The following is a 19,798-nucleotide window of genomic DNA, read 5'->3' as shown; positions in this document are numbered from 1 at the left end:
AGGTGATTAATTAAGATCAATGGCTAAAAGAAACACAAAAGAGCCTTCTTACAAAAGCGGATAATAATTCCGCTGATGAAAATGACTCCCGCAAACAGGCCTGCTTCTGATGCCCCTTTTGGGATCTCAGTTTCATTATCTAGCACCTCATGGCCTGTTGCTCAGAATGGGTTCCCCATGGGTTCCGAGGAGATGCCAAAGGGGGCGGGAGCAGCCCCCATCTTGCTTCAACATGGCAGCTCCATTGTATTCAGACGGGCTGCTCCCTGTGGCACTTCCTTTGACTTCTATGGCTACAAGTTGAATGCCGCTGGGCGAAATCGTCCTGGGTCCTTTTCACTGCAGTATTTGGAACGCCCAGGAGGGTACCTTGGTTAAGAAACCCCAAGGCATCCTGGTGGCCAAACGGTTTTTATCGGAAGGCATCATGGCAACTCACGTACAGGGCACTCTAACTCTGGGACGGGCGTTCCGTGCCAGGTGGCAAGTCCCATCCCTAGCAAACGGGTCTCCCAAGGCAGATCGCACAGGCACCGTGACAGCTGGCAGGCCCGGGACACTTTCATCGTCCCGGGTACCTACCTCCAGCTCACGGCAAGTGCCGGCCTTCTCTCCGTTCTGCAGTAACCTGCCCAAAGGCCACACAGCTGCTCCGCCAGGATGTAACCCAGCAGCCTGATTCTTCACCACTGCCGAAAGCCTAACTCCGGAATACCATGCTGGAAGGGGACTTGGGATCACCGGTCCCTCTCCTCCATTTTACAGTAGGTGGCCGAGGCCCAGAGCACGTAAGGGACTCGCTCGAGGTTCACAATGAGTTCGTAGCGGAGCAGGTTAAAACTCAGACTCCCGTCTTGAAATCTAGTTTCTTTCCACTCCACCTTGGCGTCACGGAGCCACGCAGGACAGTCAGCACCATTCGGAGGTCAGAGGCTGGCTCGGGTGCGGCCCGGCCGGGCCCGTGACACGCTGTGTGGCACACTCGGCCTCATCATGCTCGTGTCACCGTCCCTACCATGAGAACGGGGTCCCGCTTCCCTGCAGGGCTGTCGCAAGGATTCAGCAGGACAGCTTGTCCCTGTGCGGTGTGTTCTCAATAAATTCTAGCTTCTCTGTCCTGGGGCAGGGTGAGGGGGGGACACACAGCGAAACGGATCCTTCTGGTGGACCCAGCACCCCTCCCCCGTTGGCAGTGGCAAACTGACCCCTGCGTCCCCAGTCACCTGGGCCAGGGACACGGGAGGAAGTGTGAGGAACAAGGGCCAGCTGAGACGATGCTGCGTCTCTCCAAAGTCAAGAGTGAACCATCCTCTTAAACTCTGTTTTCTCCTGACCTCGTGTTACCTTCTAGCTCAAAATAAAGTGATGTCTCTTCGATGCCAGGAAAAGGCTAAAGAGTAATTTCAGGTCGGCACACAGTCTGCCTACTGACACTGAACCCACTCATTTCCCAGTCGGGGAACTGAAGGTGCAGAAAGGACCTTAACTGAGCATCTAAGATCCTGCGTAAGAAAGTGATCCTCTCCCTAAATGTAAACTGATAGCCTGGTCTCTACTGGGAGGCAGGAAAACTGAGGCCCAGAGAGGTGGAGTGATCTGGTCCATGTCACACAGCCATGGAGCCAGTTGGTAAAAAGGGACAGAGTGAGAACGAGGTCTCCTGACCTCAGGCTCTGTTGGGGTGGGGTCGGGGCGATGGAAACAGGAGAGTCTGAGTGTGAGTTCGACCGCACACGACACCTGAGTGTGTGTAGTTAAGAGACCCTGAGCCTCTGAGGTAGAAGGAGAAACATTCGTGTCATTTGAAGTCCCGCCTGCAGTCAAACTGAGTGAGAAGGTGGGTGTGAACCAGTACGAGGGTGGCCGAGCGAGTGAGCAAGGAGGACGTGAGCGGGAGCGAGTGAGTGAGTGAGCCAGAGGAAATCCAAGAGCTGCAGAGAGAGAGGACACGAGGAGGGAAAACATTTGGGCCATTTTCAAATTCCCACAGTTGAATAAATCAAAACAGATTGTTCTAAGACAAAGAGGCCATTTCAAACCACATCCTTTTCACCAAAGTCAACCCCAAATGGCCCACTAGATGCTTTCTCATAACCAATAACAACAGCAGCATAACATTCACAATCGTATTTAGGATTCTTGAGCAGCAATGATGAGCCAGGTATCATTAACACCCAGATAAGGCTACTGAGGCTTGGAGAGGGGGTCACTTGATGCCCACACCCCCACCTAAGTGGTGTCTGGGATAAGCAAGCCTGGTAGGCAGCAAAGATGCAACCAGCAAGCTCCCTGCAGAAGCACCATGTGCCTGAGAACCGTCCCCTGAGACAGGGCTGCTCCTGGCTGGGAGTGCAATGGAGAAGGAGGGCACCAAGGAGCGGGGGATGAAGACAGCACGCTCCCAAGTGTCAGCTGCCCCACAGGGCAAAGCAGGTGCCCACCTGTGCGAGAGAGCCTGGTGCCATGACCAGCAGGATTAGCTGCTGGAGCTGTAGTCACCACCCAACCTGGCGCCGGGCCCTGACTGGCCAGAGGAACACCGGGCGGGGGGGCACTGCCGGAGCTCCAGAGAACCCCCATCTCCCACCCCAACATCAGCACAGGGAGCACTGGGTCCAGGTGGCCACATCCCGGTAACCACTGAGTCTCCCCTCCCAATGGGCATGAGGGGACACCACCAGGCCAGCTGAGCTCTGCCCAGCATCCACGGCCACCAGGCATGCCGTGCACTTCCTGTTCATAGTCTTGTCCCAACACAAACACTCCCTTGAGGTGGGTGCCACCCTTCTCACCTTACAAATGGGTACACCGAGGCTCAGAGAGACTAAATAACTCATGCAAAGCTAGTAAGGTTAGGCAGGGGCAGGACTGAACCCCAGCATGACCAGGAGCCCTCCGCTCCCTCTAACTCAGCCACCACTCATCTGCAAAGCCCTTCTCTCTGACGCGGGTTGGGAGGCCCAGAGGGTAGCATGTTGTTGTGGGTTCCAAGCACAAATCCCAACAAAGACTCTGAAGCAGGATGGGAGAGAGGCACACCCTGCTTAAAGGGGGCCGCTGCTGCTCATCCCCAGTCCATTCTTGCCACACGTGGGTATTACAGATAGTGAACAAGCCCAGAGAGGGCTAGCGCCTTGCCCGAAGTCACACAGCGAGGCTACAGCGAAGCTGGAACTTGAATCTACCTCCCCATTTCTAATCCAGGTCTCTTTCTCTCCACCCCATGGGGCCGCTCACAACCAATTAGGAGCCGGTGGAAAAGCCAGAAACGTAATGGTAACTTCATTCATCTCAAGCCTATCACATGTGTTTCTCTTCCTCCCCGCTAAGTAGTAAATAGTGGAGACAGCAGCGCCCAGGCTGGCTGCAGGCTGGGATCTCAGCAGAGACTAGGCTACAGCCAAGAGCAGGCGGGCGCGTTGTCATGCTGGTCCCTGGCTGTAAGACAGACTTTCCTACCGCAGCTGACACTGGCGATCTGACATCGCTGTCCTCTCCTGAAGCAATGACACACCAACCCAGGGAGGGCCAACGTGAGGGTTTGCAGCAGCAGCCCAGGGGCCTCTGGTGTCTTACCGCTTTCTGTCTTTCTGAACATTTGCAGAAAAACTCACAGTGCATTTTGCTGCTGGTGAAAATCTCATTCTCTCCTTTCAACCAGGCCAGATGGCTCCTTCTTGTTCTTCTACCCTCACCAATGCTAGAAATTGTTAAAAAAGCAAAACTAAAAGTTCCCTAACATCTACAAATCTGCCTTTTGAGGCCATTTGGAGAAAAATGTGCCCCAAACTGGGTCCGCGGACTGTCACAGGGGCGATTCCTCCCTCGGACTGCTTTCTCTTCACCTCCAAAGTCTTTTCCTTCTGTGGAACTTCGGGGTGTCCGCGGGTGGCGGGGAAGGTACCCCGCAGTGAAGGCGGGACTCCAGACGTGGCTGCTGTCTTTGGGAGACTTCCCAGAGGTGGCAGACCTGGTGTAACGGACAAAGGAGCCGAGCGCAACTGGACATGCGGGGCCTTCCAGCTCCTGCACACGTCTTCCCACGAGGTGTGGTTCACCCCTCTCCCCGAACCTTTGAGGACTCGCCATTTGTTCACAGTGAGGCACGGCCGCCCCATGGAGGCCTCTCGGCGTGACCCCAGGCCCTAGCTCTAACCACTGCACACCCGGCCCACTGCCCCCTGAACTGGCCAGGACAGGCCTCACCCTGATCGCGTTGCTCCTCACCTCACAGATATAGTCACCCATGGCCTTCAACATGCCATTTGTCTCAGACACGGCCCTTGGAGACACATTCAGGCAGGCAGACCCATACACGTGCACCTGTGTACACGGACAAGCATCATCAGCTCCCGAATTCTACTGGGGGGGACGTGCTAGCTGTTCACAGCCTCTTGCTAACTGACAGAAGAGACAAGAATACAAGTGAGCTAAGAACCTACCACTCCCCACAGGAGGGCTCTTAAGAATGAAGTTCTCAGGAATCTCTATGTACCAGGGTGTAGTTCAGTCTTGGGGCATCAGGCAGCGACAGGAGCCGGGCCAGGGCCAGTAAGAAAGGGCCTCTAGCAGAGGGAGAGCTTGTAGGGCAGGGAAAGAGGGTTAGCTGGGTGCTGTCCTCCATCAATCTGCGTGGTAGGAGGACCACCCGAGTCACCCACACAAGGGGCACGGCCAGGTAAGACCAAGAGAAGAAACTCTCGGTATCCTCAGAGGGAGGGACAGAGGGGCTTGAGACTGGGGAGAAGCTTGGGAGATGAGAGGTATAGGCAAGAGGGCCAGGCCTGAGTGTGCCCAGGGGTTCTAGGACCCAGAAAAGTCTCCTCTGTGCAGTGTTGGGCTGGATGGTTATACAGTCTCTGGTGGACCACCCTCAGCCTCAATTCTTCATTGAAATCCAGTCGACACATGGAAGAAGGAAAGAATGAATGAACGCCCGCACCAAGCGCCATCAGGAGTCCCTTTCTGCATTCAACAGAGCTCAGAGGCAAAGCGCCCCTTGGGGTGGAAAAGGCCGCGCCCCTCTGTGGTTCAGGCAAACTCTCCAGGTTCTCATTCGGCCCTCCACCAGCTGGGTGACATACGGAATTCCACAACCTTGGCAAAGCCAGTTTCCCTTCCATAAAACGGGGATTAAAAAGCTCACCCCAGCCCTGATGGGGTGGCTCAGTTGTCTGGAGCATCATCCCGTACCCCAGAAGGTGGCAGGTGCGTCCCTGGTCAGAGCACACGAGGGAGGCAAACCATGCTGTTTCTCTCTCACATTAATAGTTGTCTCTCTCCCTCCTGTCCTCCCTCTAAAATCAATAAAAAATATTAATAAAATAAATTAATTTTTAAAAAAATCTCACCCCAATCAGATTATGGGGTAACCAATGAGTTAAAGTCTATGGGTCTAGCACATACATGAACAAAATCTGAGCTTTTTGAAAGAAAGGTAAAGGAAGAAAGCCAACACGGTAGGTCACTCCGTGCCCCGCACCAGGCTAGACATCTGATCCAGCCTTTGCTGTTTTTTGGGGGGTTTTTTTCCAGATGGGGAAATTGAGGCTCAGTTAGGATGAAAAGGTTGCCAAATGCCATGCAGTTGGTGAGGGGCAGAGTCAGAATTTGAACTCAGATCCGTGGGACTCAGAAACCAGAATTCTCTCTTGCTGAACAGCCCCATTCCAATGCCATTTGGACTCCACAGATGCCTTGGGATCTCTTCGTTCTAGAAGAGCATTTAATTTTAATCCCATACATTTCTCACCAGCAGACACGCATGAACGCATGCACATGACTTTATGTAATATATTCTTATTATTATTGTTTTGCCAAAAAGACTCTATCAGGGAGATCTTTTTTTCCTTTACACTCTCACACAACATACGTGTACGTCTCAGCGAGTTAGAATAGTGCTTGAGTACTGGTTGGGCTACTTAGAAACAAAAATCGCCCATTATTTAAATCCAATTACATAGCAACCACTTTTTTAAAAGAATATTTTTATTTGAGCTCATTGTGCATCAAATCATCAGACACTTTCTTTCTTCAAACTACCTGGAGAAGGAAAAATTATCAAATGAAAGGGAGGAAATGTTATGCATATCATCCCAGCTATTGAAAATAATGCTGATGGGTTTTCCTCCTTTGCTCTTAATTTATTTAAACAACACCCCCGCTTCCACCAACAGGCACGCCTGGGCTTCCTGAGCCTTCCTGAGCACTGTTCTCCAGGGGGTTCAAAGCTCTACGCTCATAGTCCCTGGTCAAGCCTCCAAACGGCAACTCGAGAGGCAGAAGGGGACCCCGAGAACAAGCAGCCCCCTCCCAGCGTGTCCGTGAGATGTCAGAGTTCACAGCAGAAACGAGAGCCAGTTCGAGCCAAAGCAGAACTAGGCTCTGAACTCTAAACTCTGACTTCCTGGCCTCCCAGTCCAGTGCTCTCCCCACCTCTTCAGTTGGGGAACAGCAGGGACAGAAGTGCACAGAACGGGTCTAGGCTGCGGTCCAGATCTCTTAGCACCCCCCCCAGTGCCCCAGTTCCATGGTTTTACTACGTTCCCAGGCCTCGTGGGGCCCACCGGGCTCTGAGCGTGGCCCCCAGGTCCCCGAGGTTCCCACCTGTGGCCCAGCTCTAGCCCCGCCGCAGCACCCGGCCCGCCCTCAGCCTTGCGCGAGCAGGCAGCGGCCTCAGAGGTCACTGTTTGCCTTGGCTCCGCAGCCTGCTTCCTCAGCAAGAAGCCACTGGAAAGGAAAATAAAACAACAGAAAGCCCTTTGATCTGCCAACAGACGACCCGGGAGGAAGGTGGAAATCACCCTCTGTCACGACCTACCGGCCTCCCTCTCCCAAGTTCCCTGCACGGAGGCCCAGGGTTCTTTCGCAGACCCACCTGGTCCAGGCACCCGGATCCCATGAGATGAAAAGGTCAAAGTGACCTCCGAGGACCAAGCAGGGATGGGCAGGGGTGGAAAGAGGCCGGAGAGGGCCAAGCGACTGTGGGATAGAGGAGCTGGCCACTGACCCACCAGCCACTCCACAGCAGGTGGTCCCACGGGGAAGAGGTGTGTGCAGGAAAGACATTCCAGTCCTCCCCTGGGGCACCCAGCAGGGCCCCACAGCTATCCCTGTGGGAATACTAGGCATCCCTCATGAAAGGATGTGTTAAGTGAGAGGTACGTGACCTGTGCCACCCAGACCCCATGGTCCACCCTGGAGGCCCGTACAGCCTCAGGAAACTGCTGTTCACTCTGGGAGCCCCTGTTCAGGCCCCTCTTCCGTCTATTGGCTGAAGGGAGGCCGGAAGTATCTGGGTGCCCATGTCCTCAGCAACAATCCTCAGCTCATGAGAGATGCAAGTTGGTGACCACTTGCTGACATGACTCTGAGGTGAGCTCACACAATCGCTGGGAGGGTCCCCAGGGGGAGGAACCCCAGTTGCCCACAGAGGTGGGCAGCTCATTAGTTCACCTTTGATGGGCTTCCCTCCCCTCCCTGCCCACTCTCCTCTCTAGGACCAATCTCGTGTACAAACTGTACCCAAATCCTTGCTCACGGTCTGCCTGTGGAGATTACCCACTAAAACAAGGCAGAAGTGTCTGTGCCAATGCAGAGCAAGTGGACACGTGCCAGAGGCAGAGCAGAAGGTGTGGCTCAGCACAGGCACAGAAAGCAAAGGGTGCTGTATACACAGGTGTGCCATCTACCCCGGGGACAGCGCCAGAGAGGCAGGACGCTGGTCACACTGGCTGTCCCTGGGCGAGGAGACTGGGTTAGGACTTCTGAGAGCTGGTTTCCATTGGATATGCTTTGGTTCTCTTTCCATATTTTCCGATTATTTTCTTCCTAAGCCTTTCACCAGTAAAACATGATTCTTTTCAAAGAGCTTCCGAGAACTGGAAAATCAAATAAATGACCACTAGAGAGGGGACAACCTGGAATCGGTCATTTCCCTCAGTTCCTGGGACCTCGCACTTCCTTCCCACCCCTTCGGGGCCTCCCCCTCAGCTGGGGTGCAGGAAGGTAGATTCCAATTCCCTCGAAGATTTGGTAGCTGCCACTGAATAAGGTATGAAGGGCTGGGAGGGAGAGAGGGCCAGGTGAGAGGCCTCTGAGACGGGGTCCTGATGTCCTCGCCACTCTAGCTGTAAGACACAGCTAGTGGCGCCAGTGGGGAGGACCCTGGTGTCCCGCCGGGAAACAGACCAGCTAATGCCTGAGTGGGCTCCGGAGCTACACCTCTGCTAACCAGTTATGTGACCCTAGGCAAGTGACTTAACCTCTCTGTGCCCCAGGGTCCTCAACCATAAAATGGGAATAATCAAGTTAGAGGGTGTTACAGGCTGAACCGCATTTCCCCCCAAATTCATACATTAACATCCTAACCCCAGGACCTCCGAAATGTAATCGTATTTGGAAATAGGGCCTTTAAAGAGGAATTTAATTTAAAAATAAGGCTTTAGGGATGGCCCTAATCTCATCTGACAGTGTCCTTATACGAAGAGGGGACCGAGACACCGGGGATGAGCATGCGCAGGAGGAAGACCACGTGAAGACACACGAGAAGGCGGCCCTCTGCAGGCCACGCAGAGAGACCTCGGAAGAAACCAAACCTGCCAACAGCTTGATCGTGAACTTCCAGCCTCCAAAACTGCGAGAAAATAAGTCTGACATGAATTCATTTATTTAATCCTCACAACTCAATAAATTGGGTATTTAGTTCTAGTCCCATTTTACAGATGTGAACATGAGGCACGGAGAGGCTGGGTCACTTGCCCAAGGTTGTGGAGCTGACGAGAGGCAGCGCTGGGGCTGGAAGCCGGCCTGTTGGTTAAGATCGGCCGTGGGCGTGCCGGGCACACCGCAAGTGACTGATACATGGTAGCCATGCCCTTACCCAGAACAGCCTGGAAAAGCCTGGGCTGCAGAGGAGAGGAGGAGGGAGGCACCTCCTGAGCACCTGCCAGGCACCTGGGGCACATGGATGAGCAAAGAAAGACCAGACCCCTCCCTCTGGGACTCTCGCTGCTGTGGGAGACGGACATTAAATAACCACGCACCCAAATCAGCAGTCCCCCACGAAGGAGGGGATGATGGAGCGATCGGAGCCAACAGGTGGGCATTTGGCCCAGTCAGGAGTCAAGGAGGACTTCACAGAGGAGGTGATACAGGGGCTGGGATCGAAAGGATGAGGGAGTCAGGTAGCCAAAGAGGGAGGACAAAGCACTGCAGGAAATGCTGGAGAGAGCATATCGAGTGGCCCCGTGTGGGTGGGGGCAGAGAAGGAAGCAAGTGGCAGTCAGGCGGGAGTACAGGGGGGGCAGGCTTGGATGGGGGAGGGGGCAGAGGCTTCAGAAAGCCTTTTGAACACAAATGAGAATTCACTGAAGGGTTTCCAGCCAGGCGGCTAACGTGATCACGTTACACAACAGATGTTTTCCCTAACAAAGTGTGTAAGTCAAACTTCGGGAAATGGAATGTTATTTTCAAGACAGTGGGCACCGACGGCAATCTGAGAGTTCATCCGTCTGCAGATCGAATGAGACCCTCGGGGCCAGCTGGCACTGCACAGATCTGAGTGCCTTGAGTGAGGGCCACCTGGCAGGTGGCAGCCCTGGGGAGGACTCCCTCCCTTCCGCGTGTCAGAGTGTGGGGCGCTGTTTCTGCTGGCCGTGTCCTTCTGTCGCCCCAGAAGTTGTGGGGAAACCCCACACTGTGAAATGTGGCTCCTCCCACTGGGCCCCCATGAAGCCTGTTTCCTATGGTGACCACAACCTTCCAGGCTCCCCTTCCACAGCTTCTCCTCATCCTCCAAGCTTCAACTTGTATTTCACTGCACGGGGGGGGGGGTGCGCTGCCCCCATCCCCAGATATAAATGCCTTCGCTGAGTTTTCTTGGTGCCCTGGGGCTCCCCACTGGGTTAGTTCCCGTGGTATTCCCACAGAAGAGGAAGAGACCTTGGTGCATAGCACCAAGGATGTAATGTATTACTAAGAATCCAATCAGTCATTCACTCATGCACTCATTCATTCAGCACCTATGGACCGAGTATCCATCCCAGTCAAGCTCTGAGCTACACCTTGCAGGTTCCGTGAAGAACAAAACAGACCAGTCTCTGCCCTCATTCCACTGAGCGAAACAGATAATAAATAAAATAGAACAATTCTAACATTCAATGGGTAGTTTTGAAGTGCCGCATTCAGACCTAAGAGAAACGCTGATGCATTTTAAGCTTATTTTATCTTCATAAAACCCTCTGCAATGAAATGGTGGCAGAGAGAAGAAACCTGTCCAAGGTGAAGGTCTGACCTGACATTTGAACCCAGGCTGTTACGCTCAGAAGCTGCACCCCTAACCCTCAGTGGCGCGGTGCCTCCTCCGCTTTCATTGTGCGGGGATGAGGCTGCACGTCCGAACCCTCGGCCTCCACCTCTGAGCCCCCAAGCCCTCTGGGGCCCCCAGGGGATGGGCTCTGGAGCTGGGAGCTGTCTGTTTCCCTCCTCGGGCCCCTCCTCATGCAGAGATGCCCAGATGCCCCTGGAGAGAGAAGCCCAACTTGCCAAAGTCACAGTGATTTCCAGGGCTGAAGGTGAACCCGGGATGAACAGCAAGCAATAACAATTCATCTCTACCAGAGAGGCTCAGCTTGAGGTGGAGGTGGCAGGCAACTCCAGAAAGGCACATGGGAAGAATGTAAATGTTGCCGTTCATGGGGTCGTTTCAAATCATCATTTCTAGAAAGCATTCTACCCGCAGTTGGTTACCATTCATGCACGTTGCTGTTCCCTGAGCCCAGGCTGGGCAGCAGCACCTTTCCAGGCCGGTCGGCGGGGCGCAAGCAGACAAGGGCAAGTGACGAATGCTTAGCTGTGGACAAAGCATGCGGATGTAGACATTTACCTCCTTTGATGCTTATAACCAGGCCAGGAGGTGGGTGTGAGTCCCTACTTTATGGATAAGAAAACTGAAATGAGCCAGGCCTGCATGGCTCAGTGGTTGAGCATCAACCCATGCACCAAGAGGTCACCGGTTCGATTCCTGATCAGGACACATGCCCAGGCTGTGGGCCCGATCCCCAGTGGGCGGCAGGCAGGAGGCGGCCAATTGATGTTCTCTCTCTCATAGATGTTTCTATCTCTCTCTCCCTCTCCCTTCCTCTCTCTCTAAAGCCAATAAAGAAAAAAATATTTTTTTAAAGAAAACTGAAATGAACAGATTAATTTACCAATCATTTACTAGTTGTCTAGTTAGATGGACTTGGGCAAATTACTTAACCTCTTTGTGTTGGTTTTCTTGGTTGTAAAATGGGGCAATAAGAGTACCCACCTGTTATGAGTTAACTTGTGAACCTCAGAGAGAGGTTCAAGTTCTAATCCCTGGTACCTGGGAATGTGACCTTATTTGAAATAGAGTCTTTGCAGATGTAATCAACTTAAGATGAGATCATTAGGCCCTCATTAAGTATGACTGATGTCCTCATAAGAGGAAAGACAGACACCGGGAGGGATACCATGTCATGACAGAGGAAGATTGATGTGTCCACAAGCCAAGAACGCCAAGGGTTGCCAATGCCAACCAGAAGCTAGGAAGGACCCTCCCCTCAAGCCCTGCCAACACCTTGCTTTGGACTTCGAGCCTCCAGAACTAGGAGAGAATTAAGGTGTGTCCAGCCCCCAGTGTGTGGCGCTGTTACGGCAGCTCTAGGAAACCAATATCCCACTTCCCGGGGCTCCTGGCTGGTCCAAAATCCTGCCCAAGTGGTTCAGGTGGGAGGGCTGCAGAAGCTGAGGTCTGGCGGCAGGAGTGAATGAGTGTGTCAGGGACCCGGTGGTGGCCGACTCAGGCCCGACTGGCCTGAGTGCCTGCCAGTGATCCTCGGAGAAGCCAGGACGCAGCAGCGCCTCCCTAGCATGTTGGCAGCTGCTGCAGCGGAAGGTCACCCTCTGCAGCGTCCCCGGGAACCAGGTTCCATTATACCCAGGAGACAATGCGTCACCTTGGAACCATCCTCTCCCAAAGACCTCTCCGTTCTGGTTTCCAGCCCACCAGCTATTCCTGCGGGGCCCTTCCAGGGGCACAGCTAATCTCCACTATTCCGGAGAAGCACCTCATTCTCCCGGGGGCTAAGAACTACAGCAGATGAGCACCCTGGGCCTGCCCTGCTGGAGGGAGCCCTGAATGTCAGGCACCAGGTGGCAGCAGGGCCGCACCCGCAGGAGGCTGACTTGGCCAGTGAGCACACTTCAATCTGTCCCAGCCAGAGAGGCAGCAGCACGGGAGGGGGCCTCTCTCAGCAGCACCCCCAGGCCCCGCGCCCACAGTGGTAATTAGACATGAAACAATGGGCCTAAATCCAAGGGCCAGAGCTCCAAATTCTTCTCCCATTTCAAATAGAAGCCTTATTAGTTCAACATGAGAGCTCAGCCCAAGGCCACGGGGGATGGGAGCCCAGTGCCTCTCCGTCCCACGTTACGGGTGGGTGTGCTGGGCCGCTCTGGCCTCTCCTCGGCACTGATCCCGTGCCAAAAGCAAGTCTTCCTTCTTACTCAAAAGGGAGAAGGGAGAGATGCAAACATGTCGACATCTATGTGCCAGGCACTTGATCAGCTTTACAGCTTTCCCATATTCTTCCCATTTCGCAGAGGAGAACACTGAGGCTCAGAGGGGTGAATAAATGCTAAGCAGGAGAGCTAGGATTCAAACCTACGTCTGGCCACCTCGCTGTCCACAGAAAGGCGGGGCTGGAGATCCTCACCGGGACTCCTTTCCCTCCCTGCCCAGTCCCACAAGGGCCAGCATGGGGTTGCAAAGACGAGACAGGTACGTAGTAACCTTGTGTCATTTGGGGGACACCCCAAAGCTTCAATGCACAGCAGCTCCCACAGCAGTGTCTGTGGGGCCCAAATTCCTATGGCTTTCACCATGAATATCTAAAACTATGATTTCTCTCACTGCATGACATATGCTTCTCCCCCAGCTTCCAGAGAGTTCCTGCAGCCTCCCCACCCGGGCCCTTTCTCCTCCTGCCCCACGCACACACGTGAGATGACTACAGAAGCTCCACACCACTGGGATAGGGGAGGCGAAGATAGGAGCAAAGGAAGGTTCTGAAGGATTCTGGAAGAAGCTGTCTGAGCAGGGAATTTCAGTGACCTCAAGGAGACCTTGGGAGCAATGGGCTGAAGGTCAGGGGCCCGGCTTAGTGCTTTGCTGTGTATTCATTCACCTGCCAGTCCCTTGGCCTCTCTGAGCATCCCCTCTCTCCAGTGTATTGTGGGTACTATATGATCTGCCCACGTACACAGTGATCATTTCCAGGTAGCAGTCTGTAATCTCTAACGAGCACTGTACATCAGGGATTACTGGGGAAAGGAAGCTTCCGTGCTTTAAGGACTATGTACCAGGTCTATGCTAGAAGATTGAAATGCATCATTTCAATTAATCCTCTGTTCAGGAAATGTAAATGCTGGGAGTTAGCGCTCAGCAAATATCCACCAGCGTCCTTACGTTCTCAGCCTCCCTTGCAGCTGGTTGGGGGCCAGGTGACAGTTCTGACCAAGGTATTGGAGCTGAGAGATGTGTGTCGCCTCCTGGCTGAAGCAGTTGAAGCCTTTTGCATGTCTCTCTTCCCCTCTGCAGTAACCGTGGATACCACGCAATCCAGAAGGTGCAGCTACAAAGACGGTGGAGTGGCTGTCAGCCTGGGTCCCTGAGTGACCATGTGGAGCAGAGACCCACATTAGACAAATCATGGGAGCGAGAGTTAAACCTGCAAGGTTAAGCCACTGAGAGTTTGGGGTCATGTGCTACGGCAGCTAGTGTTCCTTAGCTTAACAGTGTCATTGTTGCTATGATTCTGATTTTCACAGATAAGGAAACCAGAGCCATATAGCCAGTAAGTGGCAGAAACAAGATTCAAAAGCAGATCTGTGACTCCAACACACATCCTCTTTAAATTACATCCTTTTGTTGCTTAATAAGATCATTCCCCTCCTAGAAGCAGTCTTGCAAAAAAAAAAAAAAACACTCCTACCCCTCACTGTCCCCAGGATGGCTGAGCAATCTGAGCAATCGATGCAGGATGAAAAGAGGGAACCTCGTAAGGCATTCTGAGCCAGGAAGATGATCAAAAGCAGGAAGAAGGGGGCCTGATTGGATCTCAGGGATATCTTCCCTGGCGGGGGCTTTGCGGCTCACGGGAGGTTTTGATGCAAGAGGAAAGATCACATAGTGGCTTAGAGTACAAGATGGGGAATCAGATCAACCTAGGAGCACATCCCAGTTCCACTATTTACTCTCTTGATTCTTCTAAGCCTTACTTTCTCATCTGTAAAATGGGGATAAGATCTGAACCAACCTTGAGGGTGGAGGGGAGAGAAGGCATTATCTAGCTCCCGGCTGACGGTGAGCACTCTCAAAGTGTCTGCCACCGTGAAGATCATCTCTGGGATGGCTCAGAGCACCAGCCTTGCTGGAGGGGACCAGGCAGAGGTACAGCCCGGGGAGGCTGCCCCAGCAAGGACGGCTGACAGAGCCCAGAATCTCAGACTGCAGACCTGACCCGGCCCACGTCCCTGCAACAAACCCAGGGGCAGAACACGGAGAGGAGCAGGACTAGCCAGACATAATGCAACCTCGCGGAGGAGCCAGATTATTTGTTTTAAAGTGGAAAGTGTCTTCCAGGAGGATGGCTTTTTATCTGGGTGAATCTGGGGGTTGTGGATCAGCTTAAACTCATTATCTGCACACATGTTCTTCGACTCTGGCTCAGGGTAGAAAACAAAGGGTGGAAGGGAAAGGATGGGCAAAATCGAGCTGATGAAATATCATCCTTCAAGTGCCAGAAACCGGGATATTTTCAGTGACGTCAAATTGGGCTTCCTGCCACGGGGATAGAGCTATCGTGAGAATACTCGCAAGATTTTAACTCAAGAGTCCTCAATGAAGCAGGGAAAGAAAGAAAACCAAAACGCAATTTATTTCACGTACCCTTGTCTTCCATCCCCATAGCAGACACACACACACACACACACACACACACACACACACACACGATCAGAATTGGAAAGGAACAAGTTGATCTCTCCACTTCACAGTAACTATAACAATGATAATAACAACAATGATACTAATCAATATCTTCTGAGCATTCACCATGTGCCAGACAGCGTGTGCTAAGTGTTTTATATGTTTCATCTCATTGACTAGTCACAGTCGTTTGATAAGGTATTATTAGTCCCATTTTACATATCAAAAAACTGACACACCCTAGGAATACCCTAGGGTCGCAGAGCTGATAACTAGGAAAAAGCCAAGGTCCAAACCCAGGCAGCCTAACCACCAGACAATGCTGCCTGTAAAGAAATCAGGAAAGGGAAGCTCAGAGAGGGGGGTGACCCCCTCCAGGTCACACAGCTCCATTTGTAACAGAATCAGGGCTAGAACACAAGTCTTCCTAACTCCTGGTTCGGTGACTTTTCCACTCCTTCCTGTTGCTTCTTAGTATTTACACACATGCACACAACAGTGAACATGTTTCTGCTCATTCCAAGTTGTTTAACTCCCTAATTAAAGCAGCAGTCTGGGGTGCAGACAAGGGGTCAGGAAGGGCTGGACCTTAAGATAGGTGCCGGATGAAAGACCTGCTTTGCCAGTTGCAAACACTAGGGTTCATCATCTCACTCTCTCTTATTTTAATGTGTTTCATTATCTAGTCCCCCTCCCTCGACTGGAGCGCTGATGCAGGTCCAAGGTGCCAGCCTGTGTGGCAGGAGGAGCCCAAGCTGGCTGGTTTGCTCAATGGCATCAGGTTGCAGAAATACCCGCTCAACCCATCATCTGCTCCTGGGGAGGGGGGGGGGGTAAAGTGCTGGTTTCCAAGGCCCCTCCCTTTGCAGTGTCCCAGCTGAGTATGAACAAATGTTCCTGATTTTCTTCTCAACGGCTGATGAAATAGAAATAGGCCAGAAGAGCAGTTCTCTGGAAAGAGGGGTCCTTAAAAGGGGCAGCCCAGCCACCAACATTTGCTCCTCCCAGGGAAGGGGAGAAAGTGAGCGCCTGCCAGGCATCAGGAGAAAAGCAGCTTGTGAGAGCCTGCAGACAGAGAGAGGTTCCCAGCAGGCACTGGCCGAAAACTGCGGGAGGCCAGGAGCCTGGTGCTCTTTGCTGCGCAGGGTGGGGCCGCGTGGGGCAAGGCAGCCTGGAGAGCTGCCGCCCCTGGACCAAAGGCAGAACAGGGCTGCCTAGCCCCCTAAGAGGTTAGACTCTTCTGATTTTAAGTTGCAAAGCCCCTCAGATTTCCTCGGCCAGCACCCTCATTTCGCAGGCCGAGAAAGCAGGTTCAAGAGGGGAAAGTGACTCACCCAAGGCCACACTGATGATGCAGAAGAGCTGGCTTCAGAACGTGCCTGTTCCTCCCTTCCTGACCCCCTCCCACAAATCCCTGCCATAAGCCCTTGCTTTGATACCCCTGGCACACCTGTCCCCGCCCAGCACCCTGTCTTCCAACTCACCCCTCACACCATTAAAACCTCATACAGTAACTCAAAGAGCTATTTCCAAGCTCACATGGAATTTCGTCTTGGGGGTGAGGGGGACACTTTTTGGATCAATCCAAGGTGTCCTAACTCCAACTCCAGATGAACTTCTGCTTCTAGTAAGTGCCCTGGAACTCTCATTGATGCATTGCCATTTGGGCCACATGTTGTGCCAAGATCCCTCTAAGGGTCAGGCATCTGAATGTGTTTGGGGATGGAGGGACCAGGGACACAGAGTGACCAAGATTTGAAATTTTGCGGAATCGGAGATCTCGGAGTCAGCAGCCCTGGGGTCTCAGTTCTCTCTTCTCTTCAGGGCACGTGGGGACGGGGGCAGTGCAGAGAATGGGTGGAACACAGGACAGGGCTGGCTGTTCCGGGCAGGCTTCCCTCCTCAGAAAAACAAGACTCACTAAAAACAAAATTAAAAACCCCTTTTGTTTGCTGGCCCCATGGAATGTCTTGAAGACACATCCAGAGACAGCGGCTCCTCCACCCTTTCCTCTGTCTCTCTGCTCCTCCTCTTCTACTCAAAATAAAAACTGTACTGATCTTTCTTTATGGCCTCCCACAAAAACACCGGGTGGGCTTCAAGGAAAGCAAGAAGCTCAACTCTCTTTTAGGGCCCTCCCGGGTCCCATCACCTTTGCAGGATGGGGACTACCCACTGCGCAGTTTCTGGCCCAGAGGCAGATGAGAACTTCACTGGCCACTGTGAGGCCCCTGCACAGCCTTTGATTTGCTCATTTGTACCCATTTGGGGTGCAGGGAGGAGGGAGAGAATGAGAGAGGAAGAAGAGGCAACAGTCTCTTTAGTTAGTGTCCCTTCAATGTCGAACAGCCCCACACATGACAAAGTAGATACTCTTCACAGATGCCAGCAGCTTCCCAAGGCCTCAGCAGGTCACACAGAGTCCCTGAGGTCAGGCAAGGGCACACACAGCAGGTTCCCACCGATAACTGTGGAATGACCAGATGAACGTGGCCTGTAGACCTGGAGGGGAGGGGGGCTCTCCTTGACAGCTTGAGAAAATTACCACTTGAGCCTGGACTGCAGCGTCTTTACAGGTCCCCCCCACCCCCCCACCCTGTGCCTCCCAGGTCATGTGTGCCCAGAGAGAGTATGGGTAGGAGGAGATATGATATGCCAGAAGACCCTCACCCAAACACAGCCGGTAGGGATCCGGCCAGGTCCAGGGAACAAAGGTACAACTTTACAGAAACGGTGCTGCTTCCAGAGATTTGGGTTTCAGACTCCAAAGAAACCTCAAAAAGTTAATTCTCCCATTCATTTTCATCACACGGGGTTGCTGTTAGTGTACAGTTTCTCTCGTTTTTGTTTTTCTGCCTGTGACTTTTTATTCGCCAATACACCCCGCCAACCTCTTCTCCTCCAAGAAAAACCACCTCCTGACAGCCAAGCTTTCCAGCACACGGTGCAGTTACTACTGAGGCCGCCCAGCCTCATGCTCCACGCTCTGCCCCGGTCCCGCCGTGCTGCAGGCTCCTCGGGCGGAGCCCCGCGTGCGTTGGAGGGTCTGTGGTTGTCTGTCCTGGATTTCCGTACATTTGTCTAGAAGGAACCCGGACTCGCCTTCCTATGGGTGAAAAGGCCAGGGAAGGGCGCCCCCTGGCGGGAGCCAACTCACCTCAATCCAGCCGGGTCCCAAAGCCGGCATGAACCCACCCGAGCCCGCCAAGCCCTCCAAGCGGACTCCCACGACACCCCCTAAATCTGGACACACCCGAGCTTTGGATCCACCGGGAACCCCACGGAATCTGCCTCCCCAAACCGCACACACCGTGGAGGGGATCAAGGGGCCCCCGAAGGAAAGGGTGGCGTCCCTGCCCCGCCCCGCTGCCAGGGACCCCGAAGGCGACAGGCTCTCAGTGCCCCGGCTGGGCCCAGTAATCCTCCCAGCCCGGATCTTCGCTTCTAACCTAGTCCTTACCTGCCCTCCTACAGAGTGGGGTGGCGCGCATACTCTCCCTCAGGGTGCAGCCCTCGCCGAGACCCCAACCTTGGAACCACACCTGCCACGCTCCGCCATTCTCCTGGCGCCCCCAACTCACCCACCCGGAGCTCTCGGAGCCGACCGGCGCTGCACCTGTCCGCGGGGAGGCCCCAGCCCTCGGCGGGTTCGGGGCAAGGATCAGAGGCAAGCGCGTCTCCCCTGCCCCCTCCCCATGCTGATTTAAGTCAAACTTGGTTCCAGGGCTCCCCCGGGGCCGTCCTGGGATCCCTCTAACTGCACCCCACCCCACCCACCGTGAACAACAGTCTCCCGGGGTAGCGCGCATGGAGTCTCCAAGTCCCCGGGCGCAGCGGCGGGACGCGCCGAGCGCAAGTAGGTGTGGAGCCCCCTACCTTTCAGCTGCAGCGGCCGGACCCCGCGCCAACTCCCGCCGGCGGCCGCGGGGGAAACTTTCCCCGGGCAGATAGACGCGCTCTCAACTTGCTGGGCGCCTGCTGCCTTCCCGGCGGCGGCGTGTCCGAGGACCCGCTGGCGCGAGGCGGCGGCGCGGCGGCGGCTGCGCTCGCTCGGGGCTCGGGGCTCAGGGCTCGAGCCGGGCTCGGGCGGCCTCGCGCGGCTCCGCTGTGGAACGCTCCACGCTGCGTCCGCCCCGCAGCCTGGAGCCCCCGAGATGCTGGCGGCAGCTGCAGCCACTCGCCCGCCCGCCCGCCGGCCCCACCTCCCAACCACGGCTCCGTCCCTCCCTCTCTCCCGCGCTCCCTCCCCTCCCCAAACCTCCTCCTCCTCTTCAGTCTCCAGTCGCCGCCGCCACTGCTGCCTTGGCGGGCGCCGCGCAGGCACGTCTGCTCCCGCGGGCTGCCCCTCGCCTCCTCCCTGCCGTGGTCTCCGCCTTCAGTCCAGCTCCCGGCCTTGCTGGAGGGGCGGGTGGGGGGGCACTGGGGCAACTTCTGCCCTGCTCCCCGTCCTTCACCCCCTGCCCACCTCCCCCCTCTGCTTATGGGCCCACTTCCGCTGTGGATGTGGTTAGAGTGGCACAATAGACCTGGAGTATTTATTCCAGAGAAACTTTACGCACCCCCCACCCCATGATCCGACTTCAGGCTTGGAGGGGGCTGACCCTCCACCCGGACCTTGCTCCTTGGATTCTCCATGCCCTGGGAGTACCTGCTGAAAGCCAGGAGGATTCACTCTCCCTGAGCTATTAGATTGTGGCAGATAATAGAGGCCACTGGAGGGGTTGCAGCAGCGAGGGGCCTGACCTCAGACCAGATGCAAATGACTTGATTGCAAGAGGCCAGATC

At 54.4% G+C, this 19,798-nt stretch overlaps 1 long non-coding RNA gene across 1 annotated transcript in view; it reads right to left on the bottom strand.

The window, feature by feature from the left end:
* The window catches only part of LOC118628440, a 147,497-nt gene extending 128,544 nt beyond the window's left edge, over positions 1-18,953 (bottom strand). The window contains exon 1 of the long non-coding RNA XR_004959300.1: positions 18,890-18,953. This is a non-coding gene — a long non-coding RNA (uncharacterized LOC118628440). The remainder of the gene's footprint in view (positions 1-18,889) is intronic.
* Positions 18,954-19,798: the final 845 nt, after the last annotated feature.

The sequence above is a fragment of the Molossus molossus genome, unplaced genomic scaffold (assembly GCF_014108415.1).
Source record: "Molossus molossus isolate mMolMol1 unplaced genomic scaffold, mMolMol1.p scaffold_m16_p_13, whole genome shotgun sequence".
Classification (NCBI taxonomy): domain Eukaryota; kingdom Metazoa; phylum Chordata; class Mammalia; order Chiroptera; family Molossidae; genus Molossus; species Molossus molossus.
The sequence above is the reverse complement of the archived record's forward strand: the minus strand, read 5'-3'. Positions and strand labels throughout refer to the sequence as shown.